This window comes from Gopherus flavomarginatus, chromosome 6, assembly GCF_025201925.1.
Source record: "Gopherus flavomarginatus isolate rGopFla2 chromosome 6, rGopFla2.mat.asm, whole genome shotgun sequence".
NCBI classification, from domain to species: Eukaryota; Metazoa; Chordata; order Testudines; family Testudinidae; genus Gopherus; species Gopherus flavomarginatus.
Genome location: NC_066622.1, coordinates 69,691,939 through 69,708,642, shown reverse-complemented (window position 1 = coordinate 69,708,642; position 16,704 = coordinate 69,691,939). Strand labels below are relative to the sequence as shown.

The following is a 16,704-nucleotide window of genomic DNA, read 5'->3' as shown; positions in this document are numbered from 1 at the left end:
TCATACAGGCTCAGGTGTGAAGAGAAGCTGGGTATGTTTTCAATTCATTTGTGGTGTAGCTGACAATTATAGAAATTTCTTTAGGCAGCTGTAAGGCTTTATTGACAGTTAGTAACAGTATCCAGCCCTTGTTCTCTGACCAGCCAATGAGAATAAATTGTGATGATGTAATGCTTTTGGCTCAATATCCTACTTTGATAGGCAGAGTTTCTGTGGCTTCAGACTGAACTAGGGTTCTCCCTCCCCTGCTTGTTCATGGAATTTAAACTAAGCACACTGTTAATAAAGTTGGTCCTCGTTAATTTTCCAGCTCACCTCAACACTTCTGTATATTTATGTAGCTTTGTGATGCATATTCCAGACCTGGGGTCAAGCCAGGAGGTGCAGATTTCTTCACCAAATAGTCGTTGAGTCAACAAGACACGGCGCCATTTAAAATTTGTTATTAGGCAGGACGTGGTAGTGAGGACCTCATGGAACAACTGGTTGTAGCGGACAACCTTGGTTCTAGTGATCATGAGCTAATTCAGTGTAAACTAAATGGGCAGAGAAACAAAAACAAATCTTTGCAAGTAAGGCCCTTGATTTCAAAAGAGCTATATTTAAAAGCATAAGAGAATTAGTTAGGGAGGTGGATTGTACTGAAGAACTCAAGGATTTGAATGTGGAGAAAGCTTGGAATTAGTTTCTGCAACTTTGACTTAATGTATCTGAAGTCTGCATGCCAAGCAAGGGGGGAAAAATTGCTGGGAAGGGCTCCAGATGAAGCTGGCTGAACAGGCATCTCAAACTGGTGATTCAGAGAAAGCAGAAAGCCTGCAAGGAATGAAAGATATAGATCAGCAAGGAAAGCTACCTCTTGGAGGTCAGAAAGTGTAGGGATAAAGTGAGAACTGCCAAAAGCTAATCAGCGTTGTAGCTTGCAAAGAAAATTAAAACCAATACTAAACATTTTTTTTCATCTATATAAATAATTAGGAAAGGAGGAGTGGGACCGCTAAGCACTGAGGATCGGGTGGCGAATGAAGATAATCTAGGCATAGTCCAGAATTTATACAATTATTGTGCCTCAGTTTTTAATAAGTGTGATGAAAAGCTAAGGGGTAGTGGCAGGGTAGCGAATGGGAATGAGGATATGGAAGTAGAAATTACCACAACCGAGGTGGAAGTCAAACTCAGACAACTTACTGGGATTAATCAGGGCACCCAGATAATTTTCATCCAAGAATATTAAAGGCACTGGCACATGAAATTGCAAGCCCAATAACAAGGATTTTTAATGATTCTGTAAACTCAGAAGTCATATCCTAGGACTGGGCAATTGTTAATAAAGTACTTATGTCATGGTATAATTCCCCACTCTGAACCTTAGCGTCCAAAAGATGGATTACCAGCATGAATTCCTCTAAGCTCAATTACCAGCTTAGTACTTGTAGTGCTGCCATCAACCAGGAATTCCAGTGCCTGGTACACTCTGGTCCCCCCACAACCTTGCCCGGGGACCCCCAAGACCCAGACCCTCTGAATCTTAACACAAGGAAAGTAAACCCTTTCCCTCATCGTTGCCTCTCCCAGACTTCCCCTCCCTGGGTTACCCTGGAAGATCACTGTGATTCAAACTCCTTGAATCTTAAAACAGAGAGGAAAATGCACCTTCCCCCCTCCTTCTCTCTCCCCCTCCCAGACTCTCCCTGGGAGAGAAAGTAATCCTAACACAGAGAGAAATTAGCCTCTCTCTCTCCCTTCCCTCCTTTCTCCCCACCAATTCCCTGGTGGATCCAGACTCAGACTCCTGGGATCTCACCAGAATGAAAAAAACAATCAGGTTCTTAAACAAGAAAAGCTTTTAATTAAAGAAAGAAAAAACAGTAAAAATTATCTTTGTAAATGTAAGATGGAATATGTTACAGGGTCTTTCAGCTATAGGTACTGGGAATACTGTCCCAGCCTAAGTATACAAGTACAAATTAAAATCCTTTCAGCAAAATACAAATTTGAACTGCTTCCAGCCAAATACACATTTGCAAATAAAGAAAACAAACAGAAGCCTAACTCACCTTATCTATCTAGTACTTACAATTCTGAGCACGTAAGAAACTGTATCAGAGAGATTGGAGAGAAACCTGGTTGCACGTCAGGTCGCTCTCAGAACCCAGAGAGAACAACAACCAAAAACACTAACAGCACACACAAAAACTTCCCTCCCTCAAGATTTGAAAGTATCCTGTCCCCTGATTGGTCCTCTGGTCAGGTGACAGCCAGGATCACTGATCTTGTTAACCCTTTACAGGCAAAAGAGATATGAAGTACTTTTGTTCTATTGACTCTTACTTATCTGTTTATGACAACCTATTTTTCAGAAACTTGAAGAAAAGTGATTTGGGAAACTACAGACCTATTACTTTGATCTCAATTGTATACAAGGTCTTGGAACAAATTTTGAAAGAGAAAGTTGTTAAGGAAATAGAGGTAAATGGTAATTGGGATAAAATACAACATGATTTTACCAAAGGTAAATGGTGCCATGCAAACCCGATCTCCTTCATTGAGAAGATATTTGACTTTTTTACAAAGGAAATGCTGTAGATCTAATTTACCTGGATTTCAGTAAGGCATTTGCTACAGTTCCACATGGGAAATTTTTAGTTAAAATGGAGAAAATGAGGATTAATATGAGACATGAAGGTGGATAAGGAACTGGTGAAAAGGGAGACTACAATGGGTCATACCGAAAGGTGAAATGTCAGGCTGCAGTAGGATGACAAGATAGCAAGTGTGAAAATTCAGGATGGGGTGGGGAGTAACAGGTCGCTATATAAGACAAATCCCTGAATATCAGGACTGTCCCTATAAAATCAAGACAGCTGGTCACCCTATAATGGAGGGAGGATACTAGTGGAGTTCCTCAGGGATTGGTCTTGGGAAAAATCTTAGTTAACATTTTATTAATGACCATTGCACAAAATATGGGAGTGTGCTAATAAAATTTGCAGATGATACGAAGATGAGAGGTATTACCAATACAGAGGAGGACCAGAATATCATACAAGAAGATTTTGATCACTTTCACAACTGGAGTAATAGAAATGGAATGAAATTGAATAGTGCAGGGTCATGCATTTAGGAACTAGAACAAGAATTTTTGCTATAAACTAAGGATGTGTCAGTTGGACGTGACAGAGGAGGAGGAAGACCTGGGTGTAGTGGTTGATCACAGGTTGACTATGAACTGTCAGTGTGGTGTGGCCATGCAAAAAGCAAAAGCAATCCTAGGATGCATCAGGCACGGTATTTCCAGTAGAGGGAGGGAAGTGTTAGTACCATTATACAAAGCACGGGTGAGACCTCATCTGGAATACTGTGTGCAATTCTGATCTCCCATGTTTAAGAAAGATGAATTCAAACTGGAACAGGTGTGGAGAAGGGCTACTGGGAGAATCAGAGGAATGGAAAACCTAGTTTATGACAGGAGACTCAGAGAGATTGGCTTGTTTAGCCTAACTAAAAGAAGGCTGAGAGGAGATATGATTGCTCTCTATACATACATAACAGGCATAGATACCAGAGAGGGAGAGGATTTACTTAAGTTAAGCACCAATGTGGACACAGGAACAAATGCATATAAACTGGCCAGCAACAAATTTAGGCTTGAAAGTAGACAAAGATTTTTAACACTCAGAGGAGTGAAGTTCTGGAACAGCCTTCCACGGGGAGCAATGGGGATAAAAAATCTAACCAGCTTTGAGACTGAACTTGATAAATTTATGGAGGGGATGGTACGATGGGGCTCCTACGATGGCATGTAGCTGATTTGTGACTGCTAGCAGCAAATATCTCCAACAGAAAGTGACATGACAGTAGCTGGGGAGGGATTTGAATTACTACAGATAATTCTTTCTCATGTGTCTGGCTGCTGAGTCCTGCCCACCTGTTCAGGATCTAATTGATCACCATATTTGGATTCAGGAGGAAATTCCCAGGAGGGATGTTCTCTGTGCTGCATCTGAGGTGTGCTGGGAACTGCAAGTACAACATTGTCATCCTGTTTTCAAAGGGAGATCAGGACCGATGAAGCAACAGGTGCCCATTTTACTGCAGCAGCTCTTTATAGGAGTGATTTAGCCTCTGGAGGTTGGTGTGACCTCCAGAAGGAAATGCCAACCCCTGAAAACCAGAGCAGCTCAGGGAGAGTCACGTTGTAGCTAGCCCCCACTCTTTGTGAGCCTGTGATGAACAGGCAGTTCTCCACCTGCAGAAATTAACAATGGTGTTTTGGGCTCTACTCATCAATAATAGGTTTGATTACTATGGCTATAGCAATCTCTTCTTTTTAGGATTTTGCATTGCCACGTATCACTGAAGTGTCAGAGCACCTTTTGTGTGAAACAAATTGGTAGCAGAGGCTATAAAGCCAATGTAATATTGGGCTGTGTGCACAGAGACCTTATGAATTAGCAAAGAGGGAATTCTAGAAGGCTCTGTGAGACCACAGTTAGATCACTGCCCACCAGGAGAGACAGTTTGGTGTCAGAAAGATATCACCAAACCAACAACAATTCAGAGGGGAGAAGACTAAACAGAGAAGTGCCTGGAGGAATTGATACAGGAGGAGAGATTAAAATCACTAGATAGTTGTAACTCAGCTAACTGGGCTGTGAAAGCCATGGCAAATAACTGAAGGGTTTAACCAGCAAGGAGGGAGAGCAGCTCCTGAGAGCTCAGGGTATAACTAGGAGCCATGATAGGAGATACAGCCCAGTAAAACCAACACATTTTGGCTGAATCTCATACAACAATGCTAAAAAGCGAGTTCTACTGACAGTAGAATTGTCTCCCAAGGGAAGTGATAGAAGCCTCTTCATTTGGGACAGTAAAAGCTGCACAGAGAAGGCCCTTGTCAGCACTGCCATCCCGGTTATATCACGGGCACTTCAGGCTGAGCGCCTCCATTGATCTAAGCTGCAGGTGAATGGTCAGGGAGGGAGGCAGGACTCTTGGTCACCAGGGCTCAGACCAGCTAGGCCTTTAGAGGCCAAAACCGGCCCCTTGAATTCCACCTGGAAGCTCTTGTGCAGGCAGCTGCTGTGCTGTAGAGTAATTTCTCCAGGAAGTGTACAGGTGACACACTACCTTTGCCCTCTAGCTGCTGTCTCTGCTTTCCTGTGACATGTCTCCTGCTGGGCCAGAAACAGAGCAGCCATGGGCAGGGCAGGCTGCAGCTACTCAGAACAGTGGGAAGTTTCGCCACCTCATTTCTGTACCTAGTTCTGTTCATAACAAAGGATTTAGCCTGATACCAGGCAGTAAAATAATACAGCTAGTCCGGTCTTGGAGCGCTAGTGCAATATGGTCTCAGAATCAAGATTCTCCCATTTATCAGGCTAAAGCATTTGACACCAGCTTCAGACTTTGGGTGACTTAAAGGTGTAGCCCCATGTATCTATTGGGTGTCTGGGAAGTGGGCCCACTGCTAAAGGATCCTCCCTCAGCCTAAGGGGAGGAACCACAGGGCCACAGAACCCACTGAGTTCGGAGGAGTGTAGCCCCATGTAGCGGGGTGGTCACCCTGCTCCGGTCCTGAAGGAGCCCTGCAGAGAGCTGTGGTGCGGAAAAGCTAGGCTGATTGGGGGAAGCAGCCATAGCTGGCCCTATAAGAAGGTTGAGGGCCAGAGGCTGGAGGAGTTGCTCTCTAGCTTCTGAGAGAGAAGGGCTTGGCTGCCTGGAAGCTGAGTAGTGTACCTGAAGTGGAGCAGTTCTGGGGAAGGGCAGAGGGAGCTGGGGAACTCCAGTCTAGCAAAACCCCAGGCTGCAGGTCTAGTTAGAAGCCTTTGAAAGGGTACTGGGGCTGCAAAGGAGCAGCACAGAGATTAGCAGAGGCAGCTGATCCATCCCCCCTTGCTGATGGTGAGTGGTTTATAGACTGTACTCTGCCCCGGGGAGCGGGGGCTAGATGGTGACTGACTGAGGCAAGGTTGGGGTTCCCCTGGGTGGGGAGACCCAGATTGTGGGTTACTGCTGGGGCAGAACCCTGACATAGAGGGGCACCAGGGTTCAGGAAGGACCCAGGGGCCATCGGCAGGTGACATGGGCCTACAGAGGGCTCTCCGGGCTGGAAGAGCTAATTCCCAGGACAAATAGCAGGAGGTGCCGTGCCAGTGAGTTGTTGCCCTGCCACACCCCAGTACGCTTGGGCCAGAACTTTGAAAGATCTCAATTTTGCCTTCTTCCTGTTCTACTCCTCTAATGGTACTGCTCTGTTGCCTACCCCAATAAAGGAGAACTAACAACTTAAAATGCCTTGTTCAAAAATTTTAAATTATGCTTAACTTGCCTTACTAACTCCATGAGGCCAATTAAGTAAGGGAAAAAAACAAAAGAGGATGTGGTTTACGTGCAGCACTGGGAGAGCTCTCTCCCAGTGCTGGTGCTGTGACCACACTCACACTTCAACTGTAGCCGTACCCTAAGATACAATCACATTTGCTCCTATCCCTCAGACAGAGACAAGCACCTACAAGATCTCTAACAAGCATTCTTAAAACTACAATACCCACCTGCTGAAGTGAAAAAAAAAGATTGCCAGAGCCAGACGAGTACCCAGAAGTCACCTCCTAGAAGACAGGCACAACAAAGAAAATAACAGAACACCACTAGCTGTCACCTTCAGCCCCCAACTAAAACCTCTCCAGCGCATCATCAAAGATCTACAACCTATCCTGAAAGATGATCTCTCACTCTCACAGATCTTGGGGGACAGACCTGTCCTCGCTTACAGACAACCCCCTAACCTGAAGCAAATACTCACCAGCAACCACACATCACTGAACAAAAACACTAACCCAGGAACCTACCCTTGCAACAAAGCCCGATGCCAACTCTGTCCACATATCTATTCAAGTGACATCATCATAGGACCTAATTACATCAGCCATACCATCAGGGGCTCATTCACCTGCACATCTACCAATGTGGTATATGCCATCATGTGCCATCAATGCCCCTCTGCCATGTACATTGGCCAAACCGGACAGTCTCTACGCAAGAGAATTAATGGACACAAGTCTGACATCAGGAATCATAACACTCAAAAACCAGTAGGAGAACACTTTAACCTTTCTGGTCATTCAATGACAGACCTGCAGGGCAATTTTGCAACAGAAAAGCTTCAAAAACAGACTCCAACAAGAAACTGCTGAGCTGGAATTGATATGCATACTAGATACAATCACCTTAGGTTTAAATAAGGACTGGGAATGTCTGAGCCATTACAAACATTGAATCTATCTCCCTTTGTATGTATTCTCACACTTCTTATCAAACTGTCTGTACTGGGCTATCTTGATTATCACTTCAAAAGTTTTTTTTTCCCTTACTTAATTGGCCTCTTGGAGTTGGTAAGGAAACTCCCACCTTTTCATGCTCTCTGTATGTGTGCATATATATCTCCTCAATATGTGTTCCATTCCATGCATCTGAAGAAGTGGGCTGTAGCCCACGAAAGCTTATGCTCAAATAAATTTGTTAGTCTCTAAGGTGCCACAAGTACTCCTGTTCTTTTTGCGGATACAGACTAACACAGCTGCTACTCTGAAGCTTAACTTTCAAATGACTGAGCAGCAAATGTAACTTTTCTTGTCTGCATAGTAAACACTGGCATTATTATCTGTTTGAATAATCAAAGTAGTGCTTTCTGTGACTTCTTGGTTGCAAATATTTGAACTTCTTCCTGCTGAAGGTCCACAGTCTGGGCCAGCTCATGCTCTATTGAGATGGTTGCAAGGCCGACCAGCCTCTCCTGTGTCATTGTGGAGCGTAGATGTGTTTTTATTAACCTCAGCTTGGAGAAGCTGTGTCCTACACTGGTAACTGTTACAGGAGGTGTTAGAAGTATGTGCAGAGCAACAAAAGCATTTGGAAAGAGGGTGGTCATCTTATTTGTGCACATATATTCCAGAATAGCCTTTGGAGTTGATCCTGCTGAAATGTATCTTGAAAGGGCTTTCAGTTCATCACCTACATCAGTCGCATCAATATCGCGCATGTCATCATGTGTCAACACTGTCTCTAGTGCCCTGCATTGCTGGTGTAGGTCTTCTTCATGTATAGCGATGAATTTTGGAATATCATACAACATCCCAAATATACTGCTGTGTTCTTTGAGCTGCATGAAACATTCTTCAACTGACTGTATTGCACAATCTAGCACCTGGTTAAAGAATTCAACTTTGAATTTTTGTTTGGGTTCTCTTATGGGATTATCCTGTGCCTCGTAATCAAAATGTCATCTTCTTTGGTGACTCTTGTATTCTTGAATGGCTTGGAAAATAGCTTCAGTGTGACGTTCCTCTGCCAATGTCTGTGCTTTCTTCAGAATGTTTTGAAATCCCTCATCTGACTGGTAAGACTGTAAGGATGACTTTGTTTTGTCCAGTTGTTCCATTGCTCCAGATATATCAAGGTCAACACCTTGGAGTCTCTTGCTTACAACATTTATTTCAAACAGTATGTCATGCCACAACACTAAGCCACACAGAAATTTGAAATTATGTATGTTTCTTGTGATTCCATTTCCATCTGCCACTGTTCTCCCATGAACAGTTCCTGTCATAGCACTGTCCTCCATAATGGCATCTGTCTTCCCAATTTTGTTTTTGATAGGCTTTATTACCTCCACTCAACTTTCCGAGCATGTGGCACTCAGTGGTTTCAGGGTCAGAGAGGATGTTCCCAGATGTTGCTTCAAAATTTGCCATTGATGAGTTGATGCAGAGAAAAATACATAGATGCTTTGAATTACATTTAAAAAATTCAGCAGTCTCACTGGAAGCTGATGCTGTATCACCGACCACCAAGTTCAGTGAATGAGAACTGCATGGAACAAAAGAAGCTTGAGGGTTTAACTCTTGGATCCATGTCTGCACTCCCCTGTTCTTTCCTCTCACGTTGGCACTATTATCATAGCCCTGACCTCTCATGTCAGCTATTGCAATGTCTGTATCTTCCAGTTTTTTAAGAAGCACATTTGTCATACCAGCTCCTGTAGTATCAATATCAATAAATTCTAGAAAATGCTCTCTGACAGTCACCATTGCAGGGACATTTTCACTGGGTTCTGTTGTTGTTACAAAACACACCATTAAAGTCATTTGTTCCATGTGGCTGATGTCAGGTGTGCAGTGCAGAATAGCAGAGTAATATCTTGCTGACTTCAGATCTGCCACAACCTTCTGTTTGGCTTTATTGCCAGTAACTGTATGATCTCATTTTGAATTGTTTTTCCAAGATAGTGGTCTGTGTACATTTCTTGGGTGGTGACTCTTCTTAGATGCTCCTGGAGTACAGCATCAAACGCAGCCATCAGCTCCATAATTTTAAGGAAGTTTCCATTGTTTGGCACATGTAGCTGATCTGAAGTGCCACGCAGTGCTAGGTTTTCGGTAGCAAGCATTCTCACAATGGCAATGAGCCTTTTCAGAACATTTTGCCAGTAAACGCAATCTTCTCCTGATGCTGCTCATCTATGGTGGCCTTTAACCTGAGTCACATATCATGCTTTTTCCACCTATGAAATGCTCTCTGGTGATTTGCTGCATTCTCATGGCATGCCAGATGTCTAACCAGATTTTTCCAGTCCTTTGTTCCTGTAGAACCCAATGTGGCTGGAACACTAGGCTGGAAGAGTTTGCAGCAAAACTCATATGCAGCATTCTGCGTTTTTGAGTACATGAGCCATGGCCTCTCTGCTTTTTCTCATCATTGGGGATTTCACGCCAGTAATGTGTTGGATGGAAATTTCACCTGCCTGCAGAGAGTGCTCTGGAGCTGGAATGAGCTAATTCCTAGAAGTCACCAGCAGGAGGCGCCGCAGGGGTGAGTCTGCACATCTACAACATTCTATTCCAAGTGTGATGACTCCAGTCACCTTTGTTAGTCCAGAGTTTATCTTGTTAACTCAGAGGAACTGACAGCTCCTATTGGCTATTTGCTTGTACCCACTTTTACTGTATACAATATAAAAGGCGAGGATCCACTTTTCCTTTCTTTTATCTTGCCAGAATCCAGAATAATTGCTACACTCTGCAATGGAAGCTCTGTGAGCAACAGAACCTGGTGGTTTTCCTGGTGATTTGTATCTCTTCCCTTCTTTTCCTTTCAGCATGGAGAAAGATGTCTGGAAGTGGGAAGCTGCCTCCTGGGCCTGTTGCTTTTCCCATCATAGAGGGCATGCTGCAGCTGAATATGAAGAACTTGCCCAACATGTAGAGGAGGTAAGGGTGTTTTTTCGGTATCAGTTGTTGGGTTGTAGGTGGACATTAAGCAGAGCCTGGCTCAAGCCTAGCCTGTTGGCAATTCCACATCAACTCAAATTTCAACTTATTTTTTAACTAAACAATTTATCTTGGGTGCTAGATGTAAACTGTTCGGGATAAGGTACTGCTCATATTAAAGGGGATCTTATTGACCTCTAATCCAGAGTGCCCCTCGCAGCTGCACTGCAGTGGATACAAGTGATCACAGGGTGGGGACAGCACTCTGGTGGGTTATGTAAGGAAATGGCAGTGGTGAGCCTTGGGTTCTCTTCCTACCTCTGCTATAGACTCCAGGTATGCTCTTGGCCATATCACTTAACCCCCTTGTTCCTTAATTTTTCCATCTGTAAAATTGCTCTAATGATATTTGCCTGCCTTACAAAATGATGGTAAGGCAGAAACTGCGGCTCAGCTTTGAAGAAATGACTCACAGACTCATAGACTCTAGGACTGGAAGGGACCTCGAGAGGTCATCGAGTCCAGTCCCCTGCCCTCATGGCAGGACCAAATACTGTCTAGACCATCCCTAATAGACATTTATCTAACCTACTCTTAAATATCTCCAGAGATGGAGATTCCACAACTTCCCTAGGCAATCTATTCCAGTGTTTAACTACCCTGACAGTTAGGAACTTTTTCCTAATGTCCAATCTAAATCTCCCTTGCTGCAGTTTAAGCCCATTGCTTCTTGTTCTATCATTGGAGGCTAAGGTGAACAAGTTTTCTCCCTCCTCCTGATGACACCCTTTTAGATACCTGAAAACTGCTATCATGTCCCCTCTCAGTCTTCTCTTTTCCAAACTAAACAAACCCAATTCCTTCAGCCTTCCTTCATAGGTCATGTTCTCAAGACCTTTAATCATTCTTGTTGCTCTTCTCTGGACCCTCTCCAATTTCTCCACATCTTTCTTGAAATGCGGTGCCCAGACCTGGACACAATACTCCAGTTGAGGCCTAACCAGCGCAGAGTAAAGCGGAAGAATGACTTCATGTGTCTTGTTTACAACACACCTGTTAATGCATCCCAGAATCATGTTTGCTTTTTTTGCAACAGTATCACACTGTTGACTCATATTAAGCTTGTGGTCCACTATGACCCCTAGATCTCTTTCTGCCATACTCCTTCCTAGACAGTCTCTTCCCATTCTATATGTGTGAAACTGATTGTTCCTTCCTAAGTGGAGCACTTTGCATTTATCTTTATTGAACTTCATCCTGTTTACCTCAGACCATTTCTCCAATTTGTCCAGATCATTTTGAATTTTGACCCTGTCCTCCAAAGCAGTTGCAATCCCTCCCAGTTTGGTATCGTCCGCAAACTTAATAAGCGTACTTTCTATGCCAACATCTACATCGTTGATGAAGATATTGAACAGAACCGGTCCCAAAACAGACCCCTGCGGAACCCCACTTGTTATACCTTTCCAGCAGGATTGGGAGCCATTAACAACTACTCTCTGAGTACGGTTATCCAGCCAGTTATGCACCCACCTTATAGTAGCCCCATCTAAATTGTACTTTCCTAGCTTATCTATAAGAATATCATGCGAGACTGTATCAAATGCCTTACTGAAGTCTAGATATATCACATCCACCGCTTCTCCCTTATCCACAAGGCTCGTTATCCTATCAAAGAATGTTATCAGATTAGTTTGACACGATTTGTTCTTTACAAATCCATGCTGGCTATTCCCTATCACCTTACCACCTTCCAAGTGTTTGCAGATGATTTCTTTGATTACCTGCTCCATTATCTTCCCTGGCACAGAAGTTAAACTAACTGGTCTGTAGTTTCCTGGGTTATTTTTATTTCCCTTTTTATAGATGGGCACGATATTTGCCCCCTTCCAGTCTTCTGGAATCTCCCCCGTCTCCCATGATTTCCCAAAGATAATAGCTAGAGGCTCAGATACCTCTTCTATTAACTCCTTGAGTATTCTAGGATGCATTTCATCAGGCCCTGGTGACTTGCAGGCATCTAACTTTTCTAAGTGATTTTTTATTTGCTCTTTCCTTATTTTCTCTTCTAAACCTACCCTCTTCCCGTAAGCATTCACTATACTAGACATTCCTTCAGACTTCTCAGTGAAGACCGAAACAAAGAAGTCATTAAGCATCTCTGCCATTTCCAAGTCTCCCGTTACTGTTTCCCCCTCCTCATTGAGCAGTGGGCCTACCCTGTCCTTAGTCTTCCTCTTGCTTCTAATGTATTGATAAAATGTCTTCTTGTTTCCCTTTATTCCCATAGCTAGTTTGAGTTCATTTTGTGCCTTTGCTTTTCTAATCTTGCCTCTGCATTCCTGTGTTATTTGCCTATATTCATCCTTCGTGATCTGACCTAGTTTCCATTTTTTATATGACGCCTTTTTATTTTGTAGGTCACGCAAGATCTCAAGGGTAAGCCAAGGTGGTCTTTTGCCACATTTTCTATCTTTCCTAACCATCGGAATAACTTGCTTTTGGGCCCTTAATAGCGTCCCTTTGAAAAACTGCCAGCTTTCCTCAGTTGTTTTTCCCCTCAGTCTTAATTCCCATGGGACCTTGCCTATCAGCTCTCTGAGCTTACCAAAATCCGCCTTCCTGAAATCCATTGTCTCTATTCTGCTGTACTCCCTTCTACCCTTCCTTAGAACTGCAAATTCTATGATTTCATGATCACTTTCACCCAAGCTTCCTTCTACTTTCAAATTCTCAACAAGTTCCTCCCTATTTGTTAAAATCAAGTCTAGAACAGCTTTCCCCCTAGTAGCTTTTTCAACTTTCTGAAATAAAAAGTTGTCTGCAATGCAGTCCAGGAACTTATTGAATAGTCTGTGCCCCGCGGTGTTATTTTCCCAACATATATCTGGATAGTTGAAGTCCCCCATCACCACCAAATCTTGGGTTTTGGATGATTTTGTTAGTTGTTTGAAAAAAGCCTCATCCACCTCTTCTGCCTGATTAGGTGACCTGTAGTAGACTCCCAGCACGACATCACCTGTGTTTTTTACCCCTTTTAGCCTAACCCAGAGACTCTCCACCCTTCCGTCTCCTGTGTCCATCTCCACCTCAGTCCAAGTGTGTTCATTTTTAATATATAAGGCAACACCTCCTCCCTTTTTCCCCTGTCTATCCTTCCTGAGCAAACTATACCCATCCACACCAACATTCCAGTCGTGTGTATTATCCCACTAAGTTTCAGTAATGCCAATAATGTCATAGTTGTATTTATTTATTAGCACTTCCAGTTCTTCCTGCTTATTACCCATACTTCTTGCATTTGTATAAAGGCATCTAAGATACTGGTTTGATCTTGCCTCCCAGCTTTGCCCTGACCCTCCTTCCTCTCTGCCATTATAGCCCGTGCTCCCTCCTGTTTCCAACCCATCTCCCAGGTCTTGTTCCCCACTTACCTGTGGGCTTTGCTCACCTGTCCCCGTCGAACCTAGTTTAAAGCCCTCCTTACTAGGTTAGCCAGTCTGTGCGCAAATAAGGCCTTTCCCCTCTTCGAAAGGTGAACGCCATCTGTTCCTAGCAGTCCTTCCTCAAATAGCATCCCGTGGTCGAGGAAGCCAAAGCCCTCCTGGTGACACCATCTTCGGGGCCAGGCATTCACCTCCACGATGCATCTGTCTCTGCCTGGACCCCTACCTTCAACAGGAAGAATTGAAGAGAATACCACCTGCACTCCAAACTCCTTAACCCGTACTCCCAGAGCCCTGTAGTCACTCTTGATCTGCTCAGCGTCACACCTTGCAGTATCATTTGTGCCCACATTGATGAGTAGCATGGGGTAGTAGTCAGAAGGCCGGATAATCCTCGACAATGCCTCTGTAACATCTCGGATACGGGCCCTTGGCAGGCAGCATACCTCCCGGGATGAACGGTCAGGGCGACAGATGGGTGTCTCCGTCCCCCTCAGCAGAGAGTCTCCAACCACCACTACCCTACGTTTCTTATCAGTGGTGGCAGCAGATCTCCCAGCCTTAGGGGTACGAGGCTTCACCCCCTTAACTGTTGGGGGTGATTTCTTCTCTCCTGTATCAAGAAGAGCATAATGGTTATCTTTTACCACAGCAGGAGGGTTCGCAGCAGCGGTGGAGCACTGCCTGCTGCTAGAAGTAACCAGCTGGCTGTGTCCACCCTGAGCCTCCTCTTCCACTGGTGTGTCAGATACACCCTGAGGCATTTCCTCCTCCACTGGAGTGTCGGTAGTCCTGTCAACTGGGACAGCACCGTCAGCTGTCTCCACATGGATACTGTCCAGGAATTGTTCATGAATATGGATGTTCCTCAGCCTAGCCACCTCCTCCTGTAGCTCTCCCACCTGCTGCCTGAGAGATTCCACCAGTAGGCACCTTTCACATTGTATGCCACTCCCAGCCTGGATATCAGTAAGTGGAAATTGCAAATTACAGTCTTTGCAAGCCCACACCAGAATCTGGGTAAAAGCATCCATGCTTTGGTACTCTGTCTGGCTACAGGCGCAGGTGGAGGAGACAGAAGCAGTGCTGGCACAGGTGTTGCGGGTCCTCCTCACCATTGTAAGCCTCCCTCTGTCAAACTCTCTCAAATTCCCGTCTACAGCTCCCTGTCCGCTCTGCTCTGCTGTAAACAGAAAGGTTTTCGATGTGGCTCAGTTTACAGGTTCAGGGGACCAATGGGTCACAGATGAGACCAACAAGGGACCCCCCCTCCCTTCCTACTCCCCTTCCAAAACTCCCTTGCAAAACTCCCTGTTAGCAGCTCCTGTTCGCTAACATTGTAGTGCTGCATGTTCTGGCATTTTAATGAGCTCTGCAAACACAGCCTGGGATTGGATAGACAGGTTGGATTCTTTCCTTCTCGCAAATCATCACAAATAATGAGGGTTGTACAGGGAAAATTCTGCCCCCAATCACAGCTGTTCACCTTCATTCTCTTCTCATCATGCCCTGAGATACAGATGTGTTTGTCTGTTGATTTGCACAGGTGTAATCAATTGGAAATTGAACAGTAATTCTGCTGGTGATATCAAAGGGGAAACAGAATCTCACTTTTCTCTCTTTGGCTTTGCAAGGCGAACAAGAGTAAAACAAAGGGGAAACTCTGTCCTGTCATCATAAAATCAGCTGCCATGACTGAATAAACACAGGCAGCATTTCTGTGGAGTTAAAGAGTCATTTTTATATAGCGCTCAAGGTCACCATTGAAAGGCCCCATATTAATGTAGTCTGCTCTCATAATGAAATAATTCAATCTGTGTTTTACAATTATCTTGGGAAGGCATAAACATATCTATAGGGGACAATGTTAAAAATATATTAAGATAAAGTGAAGAACTGAAAAGTCAGGAGGTCCCAGAGCCTCCAAGATATGTTGGCCTCTAACTCTTATAGAAATCAATGGAGTTAGTCTCCTAAATACTATACCTTGGAGGGTCTGGGCTGAAATAGCCAAGTCTGGACAATGATCAGTAGTATAACTTGTCTAGTATTAACTCAGTGGCATGATCAGTGGCATGAGAGCGCTTTCATCAGTTTGTAATCTGATCTACACACATTCTTATTTATAATTAAGTGGATCTAAATTAAAACTTAGTGGTCTTTTGTGTTAAACTTTTACAGCTCAGTGCAAAGTATGGCCCAATTTTCACAATACACTTAGGCTCAGAATGGGTTGTGGTGCTGTGTGGATATGAGATTGTGAAGGAAGCTCTGATCGGTTTCAGAGACAAGTTCAGTGGAAGAGGAAGTATGCTAATATTCGAAAAATCAGCCAAGGGAAGAGGTACCTTTCAACTAACTTCAGCATATAGAGGAGAACAGAGTTGCAACGACAAAAGGGAAACAGCTGGAGTTTCATTCATACAGTAATAAAAATTGGATAAATAGTCTTGGTTTCAGGAAAGAGCCCGTTCCCTATTGCGCTACTGTTGCTCAGAATTTGACATTCATGTGTGTACCCCAGAACTTGACAGTACAGCAGTCAGCTATGTTGTATGTTCAGCCATCGCTAGTTGAAAACCAAATATCACATAGATAGGAATAATCTCAGGCCTCTGTGAGACAAGGGCAGACAGCTGCATACTTGCAGTTTGCTAATCAGAATGGGAGAATGGGATAGAAAGTTACAGAGGAAAGTGAATGCCTTGGTTTTAGGTGTCCCTGACATATTGTTGCTATGGCTAGAAATAATCAGAAATGTTTTGAGCTAATGAGTAGTTTGTTGAAATTAGAAGAACTGAGGACCCAGCAGAGGTTTTTATGTTGACCTACTAGGAGTTACTATAGGTTGTGTGCTTTGTTATAGTTAGTTATAAAAGATTTGGTAAAAGTAAATACCTCAGATCAGTTCGTGGGAGCTTTCCTCTGGGAAAGGAGTTGACATCTAAACTCCTTATCATCTGGATGGAAAGAGGGCCCCTGGAAGTCTG

The 16,704-nt window shown here is 43.9% G+C and overlaps 1 pseudogene; it reads left to right on the top strand.

The window, feature by feature from the left end:
* The first annotated feature begins 3,158 nt into the window (after window positions 1-3,158).
* LOC127053885 (cytochrome P450 2H2-like) overlaps window positions 3,159-16,704 on the top strand; it is a 124,483-nt pseudogene continuing 110,937 nt past the window's right edge.